General features: G+C 36.7%; 1 pseudogene; it reads left to right on the top strand.

Annotated features, from left to right (window-relative positions):
- Positions 1-10251: 10251 nt before the first annotated feature.
- LOC102751530 lies at positions 10252-10807 on the top strand (annotated as a pseudogene).
- The last annotated feature ends 6304 nt before the right edge of the window (positions 10808-17111 follow it).

Genomic DNA, 17111 nt, shown 5'->3' on the forward strand with positions numbered 1-17111 from the left:
TATGTAAACATGATTACTATGCAATGAAAGCAAAGCTAGAGTAAAACATAACCATAACTATATATTTTTATTTTTTATTATCATTACCATTAATTTCAATATCCCCCACATTTGTTCTATGAAATAAAATAGCTTTTTTTCCCTCACATGTAACTTTATTTTTAGTTGTTTCCTAATACTGGAGTATACTGTATATGTTAGGTGTTCAATAATGTTTGATTAACTCATAAAATAATGATAATGAATGGCCTAGAAAGCCACGGTTAGGAATGCTAAAACATAGTGTAAGGTGTCATCTGCTATATATTGCATTTGTTTTCCACTGGAACCCAGATTTGACTCATCTCTAAAAGTAATAATATAAAAGGTATGACAATATTTCCCTCTAATGATGAATTTCAGTTACAAGTAAAGTATGTCCTAAAATATCATGATTCAGGAAAAATATATGATTGAGGAAACTACAGTGTTTAGATACCTGCATGTATAGTAAGTCCTCACTTAATGTTGTTATAAGTTCTTGGAACTATGGTAAAATGATGTATAATGAAATGAATTTTACTGTAGGCTATTTGATATAAGCAGGAATTAATTTCCTATGGCATTTCATCAACATTATAACAAAAGGATTTTGAATCAAATGACGTTATTTGAGGAACTGTTATATATACATTTTAATATTATTTTTTATATTATAAAAACATATACACCAATTTTAGCAATATAATATTTAGTGATTTCTAATTTCATATTAGGATAGTTGGGAGCTAATATCATATCATGATATTATTTGTTGGCCACTAGTCATTGACAAGAGTCAGATATGGAAAAGATATAAATTGTAGATTTGTTAAAATCATTACATGAAAAATGATAAAAAATTTTAATAGATGTGGGACCACATCTATTTAGTAGGACTTCAAAATTTACTGCAAGAATCTCCGATGAAAATAATCTATTGCAATTATCATTTTGTTTTTTATCCTAAAGTATGTGGTTTGTAATATTCACTGCAAATATTTGATATCATATGCTTTCATGCTAAATCTTCAGAGCTTGTTCTCTTACATGGGGGAGGAGAAAAGTGACTGAGGTAGATTGACTGGCTCTAGTGTCTGCCAGGGACCAAGGAATGAGAAAACAGGGTAGAACAAGGAGAGAGGAGCAGAGCTGTCAGCACTATCTAGTAGGGTGGAATATGGGCAGGAAATCAGGAAAGGCAAGAAAAGACTAGTTTCCTTTGACCCTGAACTCAAGATAATGGCTCGTGTGTCAAAATCAAATTACTTGGAGTCTAGCTGGTTTGGCTCAGTGGTAGAGCATGGTTCAGGCTTCGAATCTGGTCAAGGGCACGTACTTCAGTTGCAGACTCCTTCCTGGCCCTGTCCCTGGTGGGGGCTCGTGCAGGAGGCAATCAATCCATGTGTTTTTCTCACATCGATGTTTCTGTCTTTCCCTCTCTCTTCCACTCTCTCTTAAAATCAATGGAAAAATATTCTCAGGTGAGGGTTAACAACAACAACAAAAAAGAAAGTCAAATAACTTGGAGAGTATTGCAATAATTAATTATTAATATGGCCAGAAATAAAATATATCCAGTTTATTTGGAACTCAGCTATGATCATGACTAGCATATATATTTTTGTAAGTTTATATTTCATATTTTGTATTTGGAAAGAAAACTACATAAGAGATACTTAAAATTATTTTTAAATTTTAGAAACTTACAAACTTGTCAATAATTCAAACGATAATACTCTGGGATGACCCAAATTCTTAAGTGATAAATATTCTAGTAGCAGCAAGTTACTTGGCATTTTCAATGCACTTAATGGTAATCCCCTGTTAACATCCAGGACAAAAGTTCCAGGATTAGTGTTCATTTCTCATAATTACAAGATTCCAGATGTAAAATTAACCAAGAGGATGATCAAAATGGCATATCTAAGAGAAAAAAACAAATTGAGGTAACTTGCTTGGTCAATGATCATTCCTCAAGCTCGATGACTTTTGTGAGTTTTACAATAAAATAATAATGTATGAACTAAAACATCGTGCTCAATTCAGTAATTCCTGATTCTCTATTTTTGAGACCAAGTGTTACTCCGTATTAGATATTGGAAAATATCTCATTTATAAGAACAGCAGGCCGAAACCGGTTTGGCTCAGTGGATAGAGCGTCGGCTTGCGGACTGAAGGGTCCCAGGTTCGATTCCGGTCAAGGGCATGTACATGGGTTGCGGGCACATCCCCAGTGGGGAGTGTGCAGGAGGCAGCTGATCGATGTTTCTCTCTCATCGATGTTTCTAACTCTCTATCTCTCTCCCTTCCTCTCTGTAAAAAATCAATAAAATATATATAAAAAAAAAAGAACAGCAGTTAGCCATAGGTTTTGTAGCTTTTAAATGCAGCCAAAGAAGCTAACATAGTCTAGAACTAGTAACAAAGAAACGCTTAGCTTTTCTTTCTTCTTTGGAATACTCTGGGTATTGCCTAGTTGTGGTTCCAGTTTGCAAACACTAAGACCCTGGAATCAATTTTTATCATTTCTTTCTTTATTTTTTGGCATTATTGCATCATTTTATCTATTTATTCTATTTATTTAAAACATCTTTATTGTCAAAAGTAAGTATTACAGATGTTCCGTTTTCCTACCCATTTACCCCCTCCACCCTGCACCTACCTCCCACTCAGGCCTTCATTACACTATTGTCTGGGTCCATGGATTCTGCTAATATGCAGTTAAGTTTTTTGGTTAATCACTTCCCACCCACCCTCACCTACCTTCCCTCTGAGATTCAACAGTCTGTTCCATGCTTTCATGTCTCTGGATCCATTTTGTTCATCTGTTTATTTTGTTCTTTAGATTCCACATATGAATGAGATCATGTGATACTTGTATCTCTCTGACTAACTTATTTCACTTAGCACAATAGTCTCCAGGTCCCTCTGTCTCAAAAGTTAACCAAAGCCTCCTGATTCATTTGCACTTGGTCAACAGCCTTTAATACTACAATAAAACTCCTTATAAGACAAAGAGAAAGGGATATCTGAGATAGAAAAGAAAACACAAACAGATGAGGTACAGGCAATGTGACCCTGAGACAGAAACTGGAGTGGCAGAGAGACAAGAAGCGCTTGTAGCCAACAGAAGCTGAAAATAGGAAGGGACAAATTCTCCCTCAGGGCCTTTGGAGGGAGTGTGACCCTGCTGAGACCTTAATTTCAGAAGGCTGGCCTCCAGAACTTTGAGACAATAAGTTTCAGTTGTTTTGAGCCACCCAGTTTGTGGTAATTTATTGTGGCCGCTCTATGAAACTAATATAGGCGATGAAACAAGGCTACATTTCTAGAGGCAATTTATCAAATAGTGCCTATTATAATAAGTTATATCCTTATTTTCTTGCTTCAAATTGCAAAATAGTTTTACCCTTTAAAGTTTCACAAATTAAGTTATATATTCTTGCATTTAGATGGTAAATACTTGGTTCTGATTACATGACAGATGAATGGTAGGGAAACAAGTATGAATTGTTATTACCTTGAAAGAGTTCATAGAGTAGCAAAAAGATTTTTTTTTTTTTTTGCAGATTTTCGGTGCTACTTTTCCACCATCTTCCCATTTACAACTTTTATAATTTTGGCTTTTATATTTAGAAAAAGCATTTTCACAGAATAAATTTAAATGCAATGTACAAATCATACCTAAGCCACTTGAGGACTTTGAAATAGCAATAGATAATTTGGAAATAAATTTTAAACACATAAAAGTTGATTATTTGACTAAAGTAATTATATTGTCCATGTGCATATACACATACATATTTGTGTGTCTTTTCACAAATAAATTTTCATCAATAAATTAAATACTAAAAGAGCACCTGTCAGCATTTTAAATTTAAATTTCTTACTCTCCAAATGAGTACTATGTGATTACTGAATAATTTAAGACATTAATTTTAATTAAAGACATTGAAAAGTTTAATTCTCCTGATATAATCATTTTCCTTTGCTTCTAATTTTTGTTGTTGTTAATCCTCACTTGAGGATATTTTTTCTATTGATTTTTAGAGAGTGGAAAGGAAAGAAGGAGGGAGTATAGGAGGGAGAAAAAAAGAGAGAGAGGTAGAGATCAAACCTGCAACCCAGCTACATGGCTCTTGACCAAAAATCGAACCTATGTGGGCTGACACTCTAACCACTGAGCCAGGGCTCATTCGCTTCTAATTTTTGTTCTCAGCAAGTAAAATGGATAAAAGGGAGGGGGGGTCAAAAGTAATTTAGGAATGATTTAATTCAATATTTAATAAGGCTACTTTTAGGCAGGAATCATTTTAATTTTAGCAAGGAACAGTTGTGCATAACATCTTAACTTACGTGAAGAAGTATGGCCATGTTGGGTATAAATCAGAAGTGGTAAGAGAATGTAATTTAGAACAAGGAGATATTTTAACATTTATCCAATCACGAATGCTACAAAATGACTTCGATAATAAGGTGGCGAAATGGGAGGTATTCAAAAAACATATCTTCAAAATTGCCACAACAGCTTGGTCCATGGCAGGTTCAGAGGGCCCAGACTCCAGAAAATACCCTTGCATGCAAGTAAGTGGGAAAATGGTATATTTTAGGAGAATAGAGACAACACTTAGGGCAATGAATGACATCTGATGAGAAAAGATAGAAATCAAGGATATACACAAGTTTATAATTCAACTTCAGCAGACATGATTTATTACAAATAAATTTAAATTGTAAAAACAATGGAAAATGGCAATCTATAATAGTTCCAGAAGATACAACAACCATGGATTCATATAATAAATGGAAATCTAAAATACTACAGTAAAATATTCAATGCTTATAATTATAAAGAAGGAAACATAAAAATGTAAAACACTGGACAATGATCAATTTCTTAGTCAACCTAGCATACATTATAAAACTGGAATAGGACTTGGCCTTCAAGGAAGTTTCTAATAGTCAAAGAAATCAACAACTAAAACAAAGGAATATGCCAGGGTAAGAAACATCATCAACCATATATTGCCCTATAAAATTGGTCTAGGGTTTAAGACAGAAAAGTAACATGATATATTTGGGCCTAGACATTTGTTCTGGTTTAAAACTCAGATATTTATTAGAGATGATCAATGTCGGTTCAAACAAATGCTACAGCTTTATCACAGAAGATGCCAATGATTTTCACAATATTTTCACCACGTATCAGAGTAATTTATTGTACATCATCATCTAGTCCATACACACACAGCATTGAAAAGGGTATCACAAAACAATCCCTACCCTTGCCACATGTGATTGAAGAGGTTCAAATCAGGCTTCCCTAAGATGTACTATTTTGGCTCGTGAATTATTTTGAGCTGAAAGCTACTGAGACCCTGCAAGTTTATGAGAAACGTTTACCTCTCAAAGAATTTAAACTAGGGCCTTAGCCCGTAATGACATCACCAAACTAGCCAAAGAACCTTGAGGCTAGAGGAAAGTTTCTTCCTACCCACATGAGGTTCCCTAGTATCTTTATTCTCTTTTATTCCAGTTTATTTAAAAGAGTATTGCTAGTTTTAATCCCTTCATGGGCTGACACCTGCTTATTTTAAAATCCTGGTTATAGAGAAACAAAATACTGGAATATAGAATTTATCTAGGTCTTATTATCATTTATAAGCCTTGAACACAAAGCAAAACAAAACCATTTTCAACTTACTGTTTTCTCTGTGAACTACAACCTATCTAACAGAAGCATGCTCTCATGTTATAAAGGTATTATAACATTCTATGGTTGGCTGAATCTTAAGAGTGGGAAATGGGAATAGCAGCAATGGGCATTTACTGATACCAGAACCGGTGAGCAGGAATCCTTCCCGGGGTGTGTCTCAGGGAATCAAAGAATGAAGCCATGGACCAGAGGAGTTCAAACAAGGCAGGAGTTTATTGCAAACAAACACAGGCTCCCCGCTCAGGGAGGGGATTCAAATTCTGCCCTTCCCCTTACCTCTGCTAAAGGCACACTCTTTGTCTATCTGTGCTGTTCTGATTGGTTCCTGGCCTTTTTTATTTTATTGCTTCAAGTATTACAAAGAGTATTACATATGTCTCCTTGTTTTTCTCTCCCCTTCACCTTCCCCTGGCCTCCTCTACCCCCCAGTGTCTTGGTTCCTGGCATTTTTGCAACATTTTATTTTTCACTTGCAAGAAAAAAAAACATCCTTGTTTCAAAACACCCTGTTTTTCTGCTTTCCTGTTTTTCTGCTATCCATCCTGTTTTTCTGCAGATCATTTTGCAGTTTCAGCTAGCTCCACGATTCCTCCTTCTTCCACCCCTTTTCCTGCCTATCTAATTCTGCTTTAACTCCTTTCATTATGACCAGCAACTTCCTAGATTCTTGCCACATTCATGGCAAGTATCACTAACTGATCACTTCACTCTTATCAGTAGGCCTGGACACCTCTTCAAAGTCCTTTACAGAGCAGCACTTTTCACAGCCAAGAGCTGCCAGCAATGCAATCTCTTGGAAATCCCTGAAATATAATTCTCTAGGGTCTCTAAATAAGTAAGAGACTCACTAGAAAGGAATTTTTCATTATAGTTAAAATGTTAAACTTCCCATCAGAGTGATGTCAGCAAGATGGTGAAATAGGAAGCCCCAAACTTTTCTTTACTCACAGAAACAACAATTTAACAACACTAATTGCCCTTTTGAGCAATCCAGAAACCAGTCAAGAGAATCCTGCACCTCAGGTGAGACACAGACAAGAACCACACTGAGCCCAGTAGAAAAATTTGTGGCATTTACTCTCCATAGTCACTCCCCACAGGACAGTACTGCATGATTGGAGTGGGGTGGGGGGTGGTGGTGGAGGGAATCCCAATGCCTACCATCTCACTGGGGAGGGAATTAAAGAGTGGAACATACATCCAACATTCTGACTTTTCAGTGGGCTAACAGACTATATTATGTCTTGTTTGAATCTAAATGCTGACAGGAACATGAAACAGGTTGGAGGCCTCTAAAAAAAGAGAATACCATAGCTTAGACTAGACCAGCCATGGGCAAACTACAGCCCGCGGGCCAGATCCGGCCCGTTTGAAATGAATAAAACTAAAAAAAAAAAACAAAAAAAGACCGTACCCTTTTATGTAATGATGTTCACTTTGAATTTATATTAGTTCACACAAACACTCCATCCATGCTTTTGTTCCGGCCCTCCGGTCCAGTTTAAGAACCCATTGTGGCCCTCGAGTCAAAAAGTTTGCCCACCCCTGGACTAGACTCAGAGAGTCTGCAATACCACAAACATGCATTAGCCAAAATAATATTGAAAAAGTAGAGAATAGTTGGAGGCTTCACACCTCCTATTTTCAAAACAGTATAAAATGACAGTAATCAAGATGATGTGCTGGTGGCATAAAGACGGGCATATAGATCAATGGAAAAGAACAGAAAAATCAGAAATAAACCCTTGTACATATGATCAAATTATCTTCAACAAGGGTGTCAAGACTACACAATGGGGAAGGGCTAATGGTGTTGGGAAAACTAGATATCCACATACAAAAGAGTGAAGACAGACCCCAATTTTATACCACATACAAAAATTAACTAAAAATAAATTAAAGACCTAAAGATATAAAACCCCAAGTGAAAGAGACAAATTGAAAGAGACAAATTAAAGATATAACTGATTTCCCTTTATCCATTCTGCTATGAAAATTCCAATCAAGAAGCATATTGTAAGGCTGAATAAACTATATTCCATAATAGTCTTATTTTAAAAAGGAGAATTTTCTTTTGAAAATGTGTGCTTGCTTAATATTCATTTCAACTAATTAAACTGGGAGAAGGGATTCTCCCCCCCTAAAATGGAACCTAATCATTTTTGCACTAAAATATTATGTTTATTATTGTTATGACATTAAACAAAGCTATAATAAAACCCTATTAACCACTAATAATTTAACAATGTCTCTAGAGGTCACTTGAAAAGTAGTCTCTAATAAAAAAATTATAGGTTCTAAAACATATAGCATAGGACACAACGAAAATTTGAAGTAACTTTCTGAAATTCTTTGATTGAAAAAATGAATGTCCCAATATTATATCATTTATAGTTCCATGAAGATTTTTTCTTTCCCTTTTAAAGATTTATTTTCCTTAAAAATTCTAGTGTATATTCAGATAAATTTGTTATTCCTCAAGTAGCCTATAAATATTTGATCAATGAAATCAAATGTGGTTTTATACTATTTTTTCCTTCTAATCAAACAAATAAACACCCCCCACCCTGAATTCATACTCAGAAAGCCTGAATAACAGTAGTTGTACAGTCTGAGTAAACCACAGTTTCCTGATTTGAACATAATACCTATCTTTCAGGTATATTAAACTGTATAGATATTTAGAAAATATTAAATTTTATTATTCTCCCTCCATATGATTGATATGAAATGTACACTTTTACTGGCATTAGAATTAAACTCTCAAAGAACCATTATTCCCGCTCTAAATTATTATCCAGCAACTTTTGTAGCCCTTAAGAAAAGTAGTGACAGGTTAAAGCTGGGCAACAGGAGGCAAATTACTTGTATTTTTTTTTTCATGTAGGCATTGGTAGAGAAAGTAGAGTCAATAAGCTATTATTCCTTAAAATAAACACACATTCCAAAATTTTTTTAAAGTTACTGATAAAGATCATACCATTAAGGATATGCTAATACTGTAGTTGTGTGCTTTGTTAAAACAGACAACAGACCCCAAATGGAATCACTTATACTAAGTCCCACATTACCAGACTGAGAATTACAGTTTCTGTCCTTCCAGAAATGGAATCTTATACCAGTCAACCAGGAATCAACTGATCAGCACTAAGTAGTCTGCCTGATAGACACCTGCTACCCCTAAAGAAACTAACCTTACAATAACCAACCCAATTTTTTGCCTAGTGTAACTTTTTTGATCCCTCTCTCTTCTGCCTATAAAAATCTTTCACTTCATACAGCTCCTCAGAGCTCCTGTTGGCTAGATTGGATGTTGCCTAATTCAAATTTGTTTTTGCTTAAATAAACTCGTAAAGTTTTTTTTAATATATTTTATTGATTTTTTACAGAGAGGAAGGGAGAGGGATAGAGAGATAGAAACATTGATGAGAGAGTAACATCGATCAGTGCTTCCTGCACACTGCCTACTGGGGATATGCCCGCAAACAAGGTACATGCCCCTCTTAAAGTTTTTAATATGCCTCAGTTATCTTGTAACAGTTCTCAGCACTTGAAATATGGCCAGTCTAAATTGAGATGTGCTGTACATCCAAGTGCACACTGAATTTCAAAGACTGAATATGAAGTAGGAATGTAAAACATTTCATGAATAATTTTTAAAATTGATTAAATATTGAAATGATAATGTTTTACTTATGTTGGGTTAAATAAAATATGTTCTTGAAATTAAATTTTTACTTTTAAATGAAGCTACTGGAAAATTTAAAATTACAGATGTGGCTGCCATTTCATTTTTATTGGATAATATTGTTCTAGAGGGCCCAAAGAAAAAATGAGGCCCATACTTTTCTTCAAATTGTGCCTTAAACAACATCATGCTGAACTGGATGTTTGCATGAACACTCTTAAAGGGTTCACATTTGAATATGAAGCATAATAAATGCATCTACATGAATTATGTTAACACCTAGAGATAATTTTCAAGAAAATAGCCTTTTCATAGCTATATATATTTTAGTTCTGATAATAATGATCCCAAGAGTCCACCATTTATCTTTTAAAATTTCCTTGGTTAGAGGTGGGAAGAAATGTCAAGCCAGCTGTCTAACTACATGTCTGTCCTTTGTGAAAAAGGCCAATCTACTCCATTAAGTCAGAGTTGCAACTATATTCAAATATCAGACCTGCTGAAAAGAAGCAATAGAAACTAATTTTCAGTAAGGCTAAGAAATAGCATTATCTATTTTCTCTTCTTTCGGATCAATTTCAGAAAAAAAATATTTTTATTCCTTAACACAATTCTATGTTGAGAAAAATCCATTTATATTTGTAAGGGACAAGGTCAAATTCTTCATAAAATACATATCCTATTAGATCATTGTGAAAACCTTCACCATTAAGGATGTAGTTAGAAAATATTCCAGAAATAAAAATGAAAGGAGGGGCCTTCAGACTTATCTGGGGCCGGCAGCTGACTGACCTGGGGCCCAGGTCTGTGGCCTTAGCCGACTACCATGGGCTCCTTGTCAGCCCAGCAGTTTGCAGGTGGCTGGGACAAGGTACTGGAGGAGGCGCCGGATGACTCGGCCAGGGCAGCAGTGGATGCACCGTTCCCTGCATCTCTACGTGTTCAATGTGCACATGGGATTTGGCTTCCTGCACTGGGGTAGTGCTGGACCGACCAGTGGATGTCTTTGTGCAACAGAGTAAGCTGTACCTGGAGGGCTGCTGGAGCCTGAAGGAGGGTGAGGCAGTGGAGTTCATTTTTAAGAAGTCTGCTGAGGGCCATGAATCTATCCGAGACACTGGCTGGCGCTGGTTGGGTGTTCTGTATTGGGAGTGAGAGGAGGCCAAAAGAGAATATGCAGAAGTGCAAATCAGGGAGACAGGTGCCACAACTGTGGAGGTCTAGACCATCATGCCAAGGGTTGAAAGCTGACACCCCAGCCCAAGATGTGCCACTTCTGCCAGAGCATCAGTCATTTGGTGGGGCTGTCCTTTTGTGACCAGGAAGTTTCAAGGAACAGGCATCAATCAGCACAATGGAGAAAGTGGGGACAGGATGGGTAGGAGGCAGCTGGCACTGCTGTGTGTGTCAGGCCGGGTTCCACAGCATCACTCCTCTTCCTTCTTGGCAGGGGGGTAATGGGTGGGGCAAAGGAACTCCAACCATACTCTATCCAAATGTATGTGAGGGCTTTGGGGGAGACCCCCTCCCTGCAAGCTTTGAGTCTCCATCCCCAGGATCTCTAGCTTTGAAAACGGCCTGAATAGGGAAGCTGTTTTCTCTTTAAAGAAGGATACTAGTATGTGTTACTATTTCCCCTGCTAGAGAGAAAAAATTAAAATGAGGACAGAAATCAGACAAAAAAGGACTACATTCTGTGGGAAGGAATCTCTCAGGGGTACGGCAGGGTTTTTCCCCATCTTGTCTCCTCATAACCCACTCTTGGGATAGGGTGCTGAGAATGGTCCCAAGCAATGGGTGGTGACAATAGGCAAAAGGGATGGTTGGGGAACAGAAGCAGACCTGCTGATCCTATGCCCACTCCCACCCCATTTCTGGACCAATACAATTTTATTTATTTGGTCCCTTGGATAACTACACCTTGGGTCCCACTTTCTCCAGGATGCAGCTGCACTGGCTGTGTGCGAATGACATATCTTGTGCATTTAGACTTTTTTTTGTGATTTGTATTTTTGTGTATTTTAATCTACAGCCCTCATTCCTGCACTGTGTTCTCAGGTACATGAGCAATCTCAAGGATAAGTGGGCAAGACCTCCGGGTCTGCACAGCAGGAACACTTTGTTTTGTCTGGTCTAATGATAAAACAAATGGGGAGAACACCTATTTGGATTGTATAGTCTATTGAACTGGGTGCTGAGACTTGTCCCAAGCAATGGGTTGTGACAATAGGCAAAAGGGTTGTTTGGGGAACAGCTGCAGACCTGCTGCCCCTAAGATCACTCCCACCCCATTTCTGGGCCAATGCAACTTTATTTGGTCCCTTGGACAACTGTACCATGGGTCCCACTTCCTCCAGGATGCCAACTGCATCAGTTATGTGCGAATGACATACCTAATGCATTTTAACTTTTTTCATAATATAAATATTCTGGTTTTGTGTGTTTGTGTACTTTAAGGCCCTCATTTCTGCACTGTGTTCTCAGCTGCATCAGCAATCTCAGGATAGGTGTGCAGCAACTCTGAGTCTTCACAGCAAGAATACTTTGTTTTATCATCAGGGAGAGCAACTATTTGGAAGGTATAAGCCAATTAGAGCTGGCTTTTCTGCCATAGTGTCCTCTTAGAGCCCCTCTACCTTCAATGTGTTGTGAAAAGCTAGATTTTAACTGAGTGGCCCCATTACTTGATCTCTTTCTCCTAGAACCGTGGTCGGCAAACTACGGCTCGCGAGCCACATGCGGCTCTTTGTCCCCTTGAGTGTGGGTCTTCCACAAAATACCACGTGTGGGCGCGCACGTACAGTGCGATTGAAACTTTGTGGCCCATGCCCAGAAGTCGTTTTTTGGCCTGGGCGAGTCTATTTTGAAGAAGTACTGTTGATATTTGGCTCTGTTGACTAATGAGTTTGCCGACCACTGTCCTAGAAGATTGAAAATTAGTCTGAATAGGAATAGGTGGTTAGTGCAGAGGTTAGGAGAGACTGGGCTAGGTGAACGGCACAGAGGTGAAGCCAAGATTAGGTGAGTATTGTCTATATATGTAACCAAGGATTCCTGGTCCAGACCTGTAATCCCAGGGTTTGGGACTCACATTACATACCAGATCCATTGTTCATGACTTAGGCAGCATCACTTCTATTGCATTTAATTGGGGCACAGCAATTCACTGATTCAGTACCAATTCAAGGAAAGGGGACTACAAAAGCACATGAATACTAGGAGATATGATTTATTGTAGATAATTTGTAAATAAGATTATACTATAGTAATGATAAGTTTAAAAATAGTTTGTCATTGCTATTCCTATTTTTGTTGGAATTCTAATGATTTTTGCTTCCGACCAATGCTCTTAATGTCAGGCAAGTGATCTATGAGTACATGATGTAAAAGAGAGAGGGACTTGGTGAACTGAAGAGAGGTAAAGGGAATTATGTCCCAGTAAAATTTCTGGAAACTCTTTACATTGTTCTATTACCAAGTATTAACATTTTATATTTCTGATTCTCTGTTTCATGCAAGTATTTCCTAGCTATTATAACAGTACATAAATATGTATTTCATTTCCACAGTTAAAATTTGATGAAGAGTAAATGTGAATTGAATAATGTCCAAGGTTTCTGTTATGACTGATTCTAATATTCTTCCCTAAAGATTTCATTTTCCATTCCTACTATTGCCCAATGCATAAAGGTGACCAAATAATTCTTACTGATATCTCTTCCTCTATATTTCTCCTTCCCCTTCTGTAGTCTAATTTGTGATACATAGTGTAAGGATTTTACCTTGGTGTCGTTTTGATCTTTGCCTTTAAAATACTCCAGTGTTCTTGTTGTCAGAAACCCTTCTTTTAACCTAAGGACCTCTAATTCTACCTGATTTTGGACTATTCAACTCTTGGCTGTATTTGTCAATCCTGCAGGCCAACCTCCACATAAATTGTGTTCTCTTTGGCCTCTATATCACTAAAAAATGCCACTTACTCTGCCAGAATTTCATCCCCACGTTTCAGTGTCAAAATCATATGCCTCATTCATTAAAAACCTTATCAAAACCAGCAATTATAATTTTACAATGAAACCTCTTCTTTTAGCTTTTTTTAAAAATCATTCTAAACACTTAAGCACTTAATGGGAACATCTATAGTTGGCTCTACAAATGTTTTTGACATATGCATAATTTTCATTGTGTTTTTTTTTTAATTCTTTCTCATTAAATCAAACGACTGATCAGGAAACTTGTCTTTTATTTCTGTCGAAACTCTTCACTATCTCCAGCAAAGGGGTCATCATGTAGATATGCAACAAAATTGTTGGCTAAAAAAATCAACACTAGATCTTGGTAAACTATTTCTCTCTGTGCTCCAGTATTTTGCAGATTACAGAGAGGAATATTGCGAAGGTAATGAACCATTGGAAAAGTGTTTTTGAAATCCTTATACAGAGAATACTGTTCAACAATTGCATGAAATACTGCCACAATTGCAATGACTTCTGGATGCCATTCTGCTACAAATCTCCCACCTAGGAACAAAAGATAATGCCACTTGAAGAAAACTGGTTAACAACATGATGTGCAAGGCCAAAGTGCCATATATTCTACGCCACATCAAACAGTGGACTTCAGTTTAATCTCCTGACACTAGGACCAATGATACTAAGGAAATTTCAGGTAAGGAAAAGCTGTGGCAAAACAAAACAAAAATAAAAGGATTCTCTGCCAAGAACAGCTCAGTTCCAGTCTGGAATGTCTATTTTATTGTTTCTAGTTTGCCTGATAGAATTAGAAGGTTCTACCATATGCACTCTTTACTGAAAATCAGTTTAAATAGGTGGTCATCTAACATCATAAAAGTCTATAAATTTTTTTGAACTACTAGCTAAGAAAACATTCTTCTAATCTAATGACAAGGACATAATTAGAAGAGAAAATTTCAATATTAAATACTCATAACTCAAAGTTGAACAAATGATACAATCAATACATTATAATAAAAAGTCTACTTCAGAAAATTAGCGTGATAAATGCTGATGAAAGGAGACTTGGCTTCGAGTGGTGAACTCACAATACAGAGTACAGATGATGTGTTGTGGAATTGTACACCTGAAACCTGTTCTGTTAACAGTGTCACCCCAAAAATTCAATAAAAAAGAAAAAAGAAAGTTAGTATGATTGTTTGATAATAATTAAAGTTGGACAATTCTTATAAAAACTACTGACTTCCATTATTTAAACCAATTCTAATGCCCTATAATGTAAAATGTTTCGATAATACCTCTGAATTTCTCTTATTATCAAATTGCTGTTTTTCCTTTCTAGAAAGATCCATATCTTTCACTCTTACCCAAAGTAATCCCTTCTCATCTTTTAGATCCCAGACTACTTGTCACTTTCTCAAAATGCCATTTTCAGAGCTCCCAAATATTACTATTTTCTCCCTGATATTCTCTTCCACTACATCTTTGTATATTCTTTCAAAATACTTATCACAATTTGTAATTATGGATTTTTTTTATTTCTTTAATGACTGTCTCCCCCACTAAACCTTAACTTCCATGAAGGTAAGCATCTGTCACTATTCTTTGACATTCTATAATTTCCATCTAGTGCAGTGTTCGATTTTTAGTATGTGAACAATAAATATGTGTTGTATGAACAAAAGAATAAAAAGTGATAATGGCTCACCATGTAATTCAATATTACCAGAACGTTGATATGTTTTGATAGATAAAAATATATAATTTTAACTTAGAATTATTGATCCCCTAAATTTGTACCAATTAGATAGGCAGCCTATTTTACTTTCTCTTTTCATCCTTTTTAAGCCCATCAGACAATACTTTTAACTATGGATTATTTATGGCTAATTTTTTCCTCACCACAGATGTGTTTTTTATTGATTATAGAAAGAGGGAGGAAGGGGAAAAGGGAGAGAGAGAGAGAGAGAGAGAGAGAGAGAGAGAGAGAGAGATGAGAGAGAAACATTGATCTGTTGCCTCCCAGATACGCTCTAACTGGGGATTGAACATGCAACCCGGGTTTGTGCCCTGATTGGGAATTGGGCGGGGCGCTTCTGTGCTGCAGCCTCTGCCATCGCTAGAGCACCAAGGCCCCAGAAGGTAGACAAATCTTTTTAAAATTCTGTTTCTTTGTTGTGGGGTGGGGGCCACAACATTAGTAACAAAGAAACAGAGTTTCCGGAGGATGAGGCCCAGAAATCAGGATTTTAAAAAGATTCCCAGGTGATTCTAATGCGCAGCCAAGGTTGAGAACCACTGCCCTACAGGAACCTGGAGCCGGAAAAGGCACGGAGGTGCGTCTCAACCTCGAAAACCCCCTCTGCTTGGTGTGGAAGAACCAGAGGAGGAGAAGCCTCCGACCAGCAATGAAACCGAAACCAAGAAAGACTTTCAGTGCGCAAGTCCAGAAGTCCGGCCCAGCGCCCCTGTTGAAGCTTCCAGACCAGAAGGCGGGCTTTCTTAGATGGAAGGAGGGAAGGAGGCTGTGGTTGGCAAAGACGAGGTAACTTTAAAGTTCATAATTCTCAGCTTCATTCAAATCCATCCAACCGCCTCCATATTCCACATTTCATAGTCCTGTTTTCAGTCGCACCTGCACTTAATGGTAAGTCTTGATCTTATGAATTAGTTTTTTTTTTCTTTTCTAAATCTCGTTGCTCTGCGGGGTAATTATTAACTTTGTCCGGTGTTGATCTTGTGTCTAAGCATTGTTACTAGTAAATGCTCTTTTTAATTCTAATTGTTTTGTTGGTTGATTATCTTAGATTGGTTACATAAATGATCATGTCCTATCATATTTTATTTCATACTTTCCAATTTTTAATCCATTCTCCACTTTTTTCTTTTCTCTCGTCTGACTGCAGTGGCTACCTTTAGGACAATGTTGATTAGTAGTCATGGCTAGAGGTGACTTTTTTATTTCTCAATTTAATATAAATTATTCTAGACTTTGCGTCTTATATCGTACATGTATTTTCTATAGGTATCTGGTGTTATATTTATGGAAGTTGTTTACAAAGGTTATTTATTTTTATCATAAAGAATGATTGCTGGATATCATCCAATGATATATTGGAATATATTCAATTATTATATGTTTATTTCATTTAGATATACTATTTTAGTGAATTAACTTTGTTGGTGCATTTTCTAAAATTGTGCTATCCTTCGAATTTTGAGATAAAACCCTTGGTCATGATGTTATTATTGTAATAAAGTGTTGATTATGATTTGCTGACACCCTTTAGAATTTTTGCTTTTGTGTGGGTAAATATGATTAATATTCGTTTTTACTTTCTTGTGCTATTCTGACTTGGGGAGCCACAGTCATTGCTAAACTCAGAAAATTAGGAATTGTCTTTTTTTTCTGTTCTATATATTAGAATAGTTTTTATACAGTTGGAATAAACTTTTTTCTATTTTGTTTTATTGCTTAAAGTATTACAAAGAGTATTACATATGTCTCCTTCCCCCCCCCCACATTTGACCTTCCCCTGGCCTCCCCTACCCCCCAGTGTCTTGTGTCCATTGGTTATGCTTATATGCATGCATACAAGTCCTTCGGTTGATCTCTTACCTTCCAGTGCCCCAAACTTCCCTGGCCTTCCCGCTGCAGTTTGACAGTCTGTTTGAGGCAGCTCTGCCTCTGTATCTATTATTGTTCAAAAGT

The sequence above is a fragment of the Myotis davidii genome, unplaced genomic scaffold (assembly GCF_000327345.1).
Source record: "Myotis davidii unplaced genomic scaffold, ASM32734v1 scaffold483, whole genome shotgun sequence".
NCBI classification, from domain to species: Eukaryota; Metazoa; Chordata; class Mammalia; order Chiroptera; family Vespertilionidae; genus Myotis; species Myotis davidii.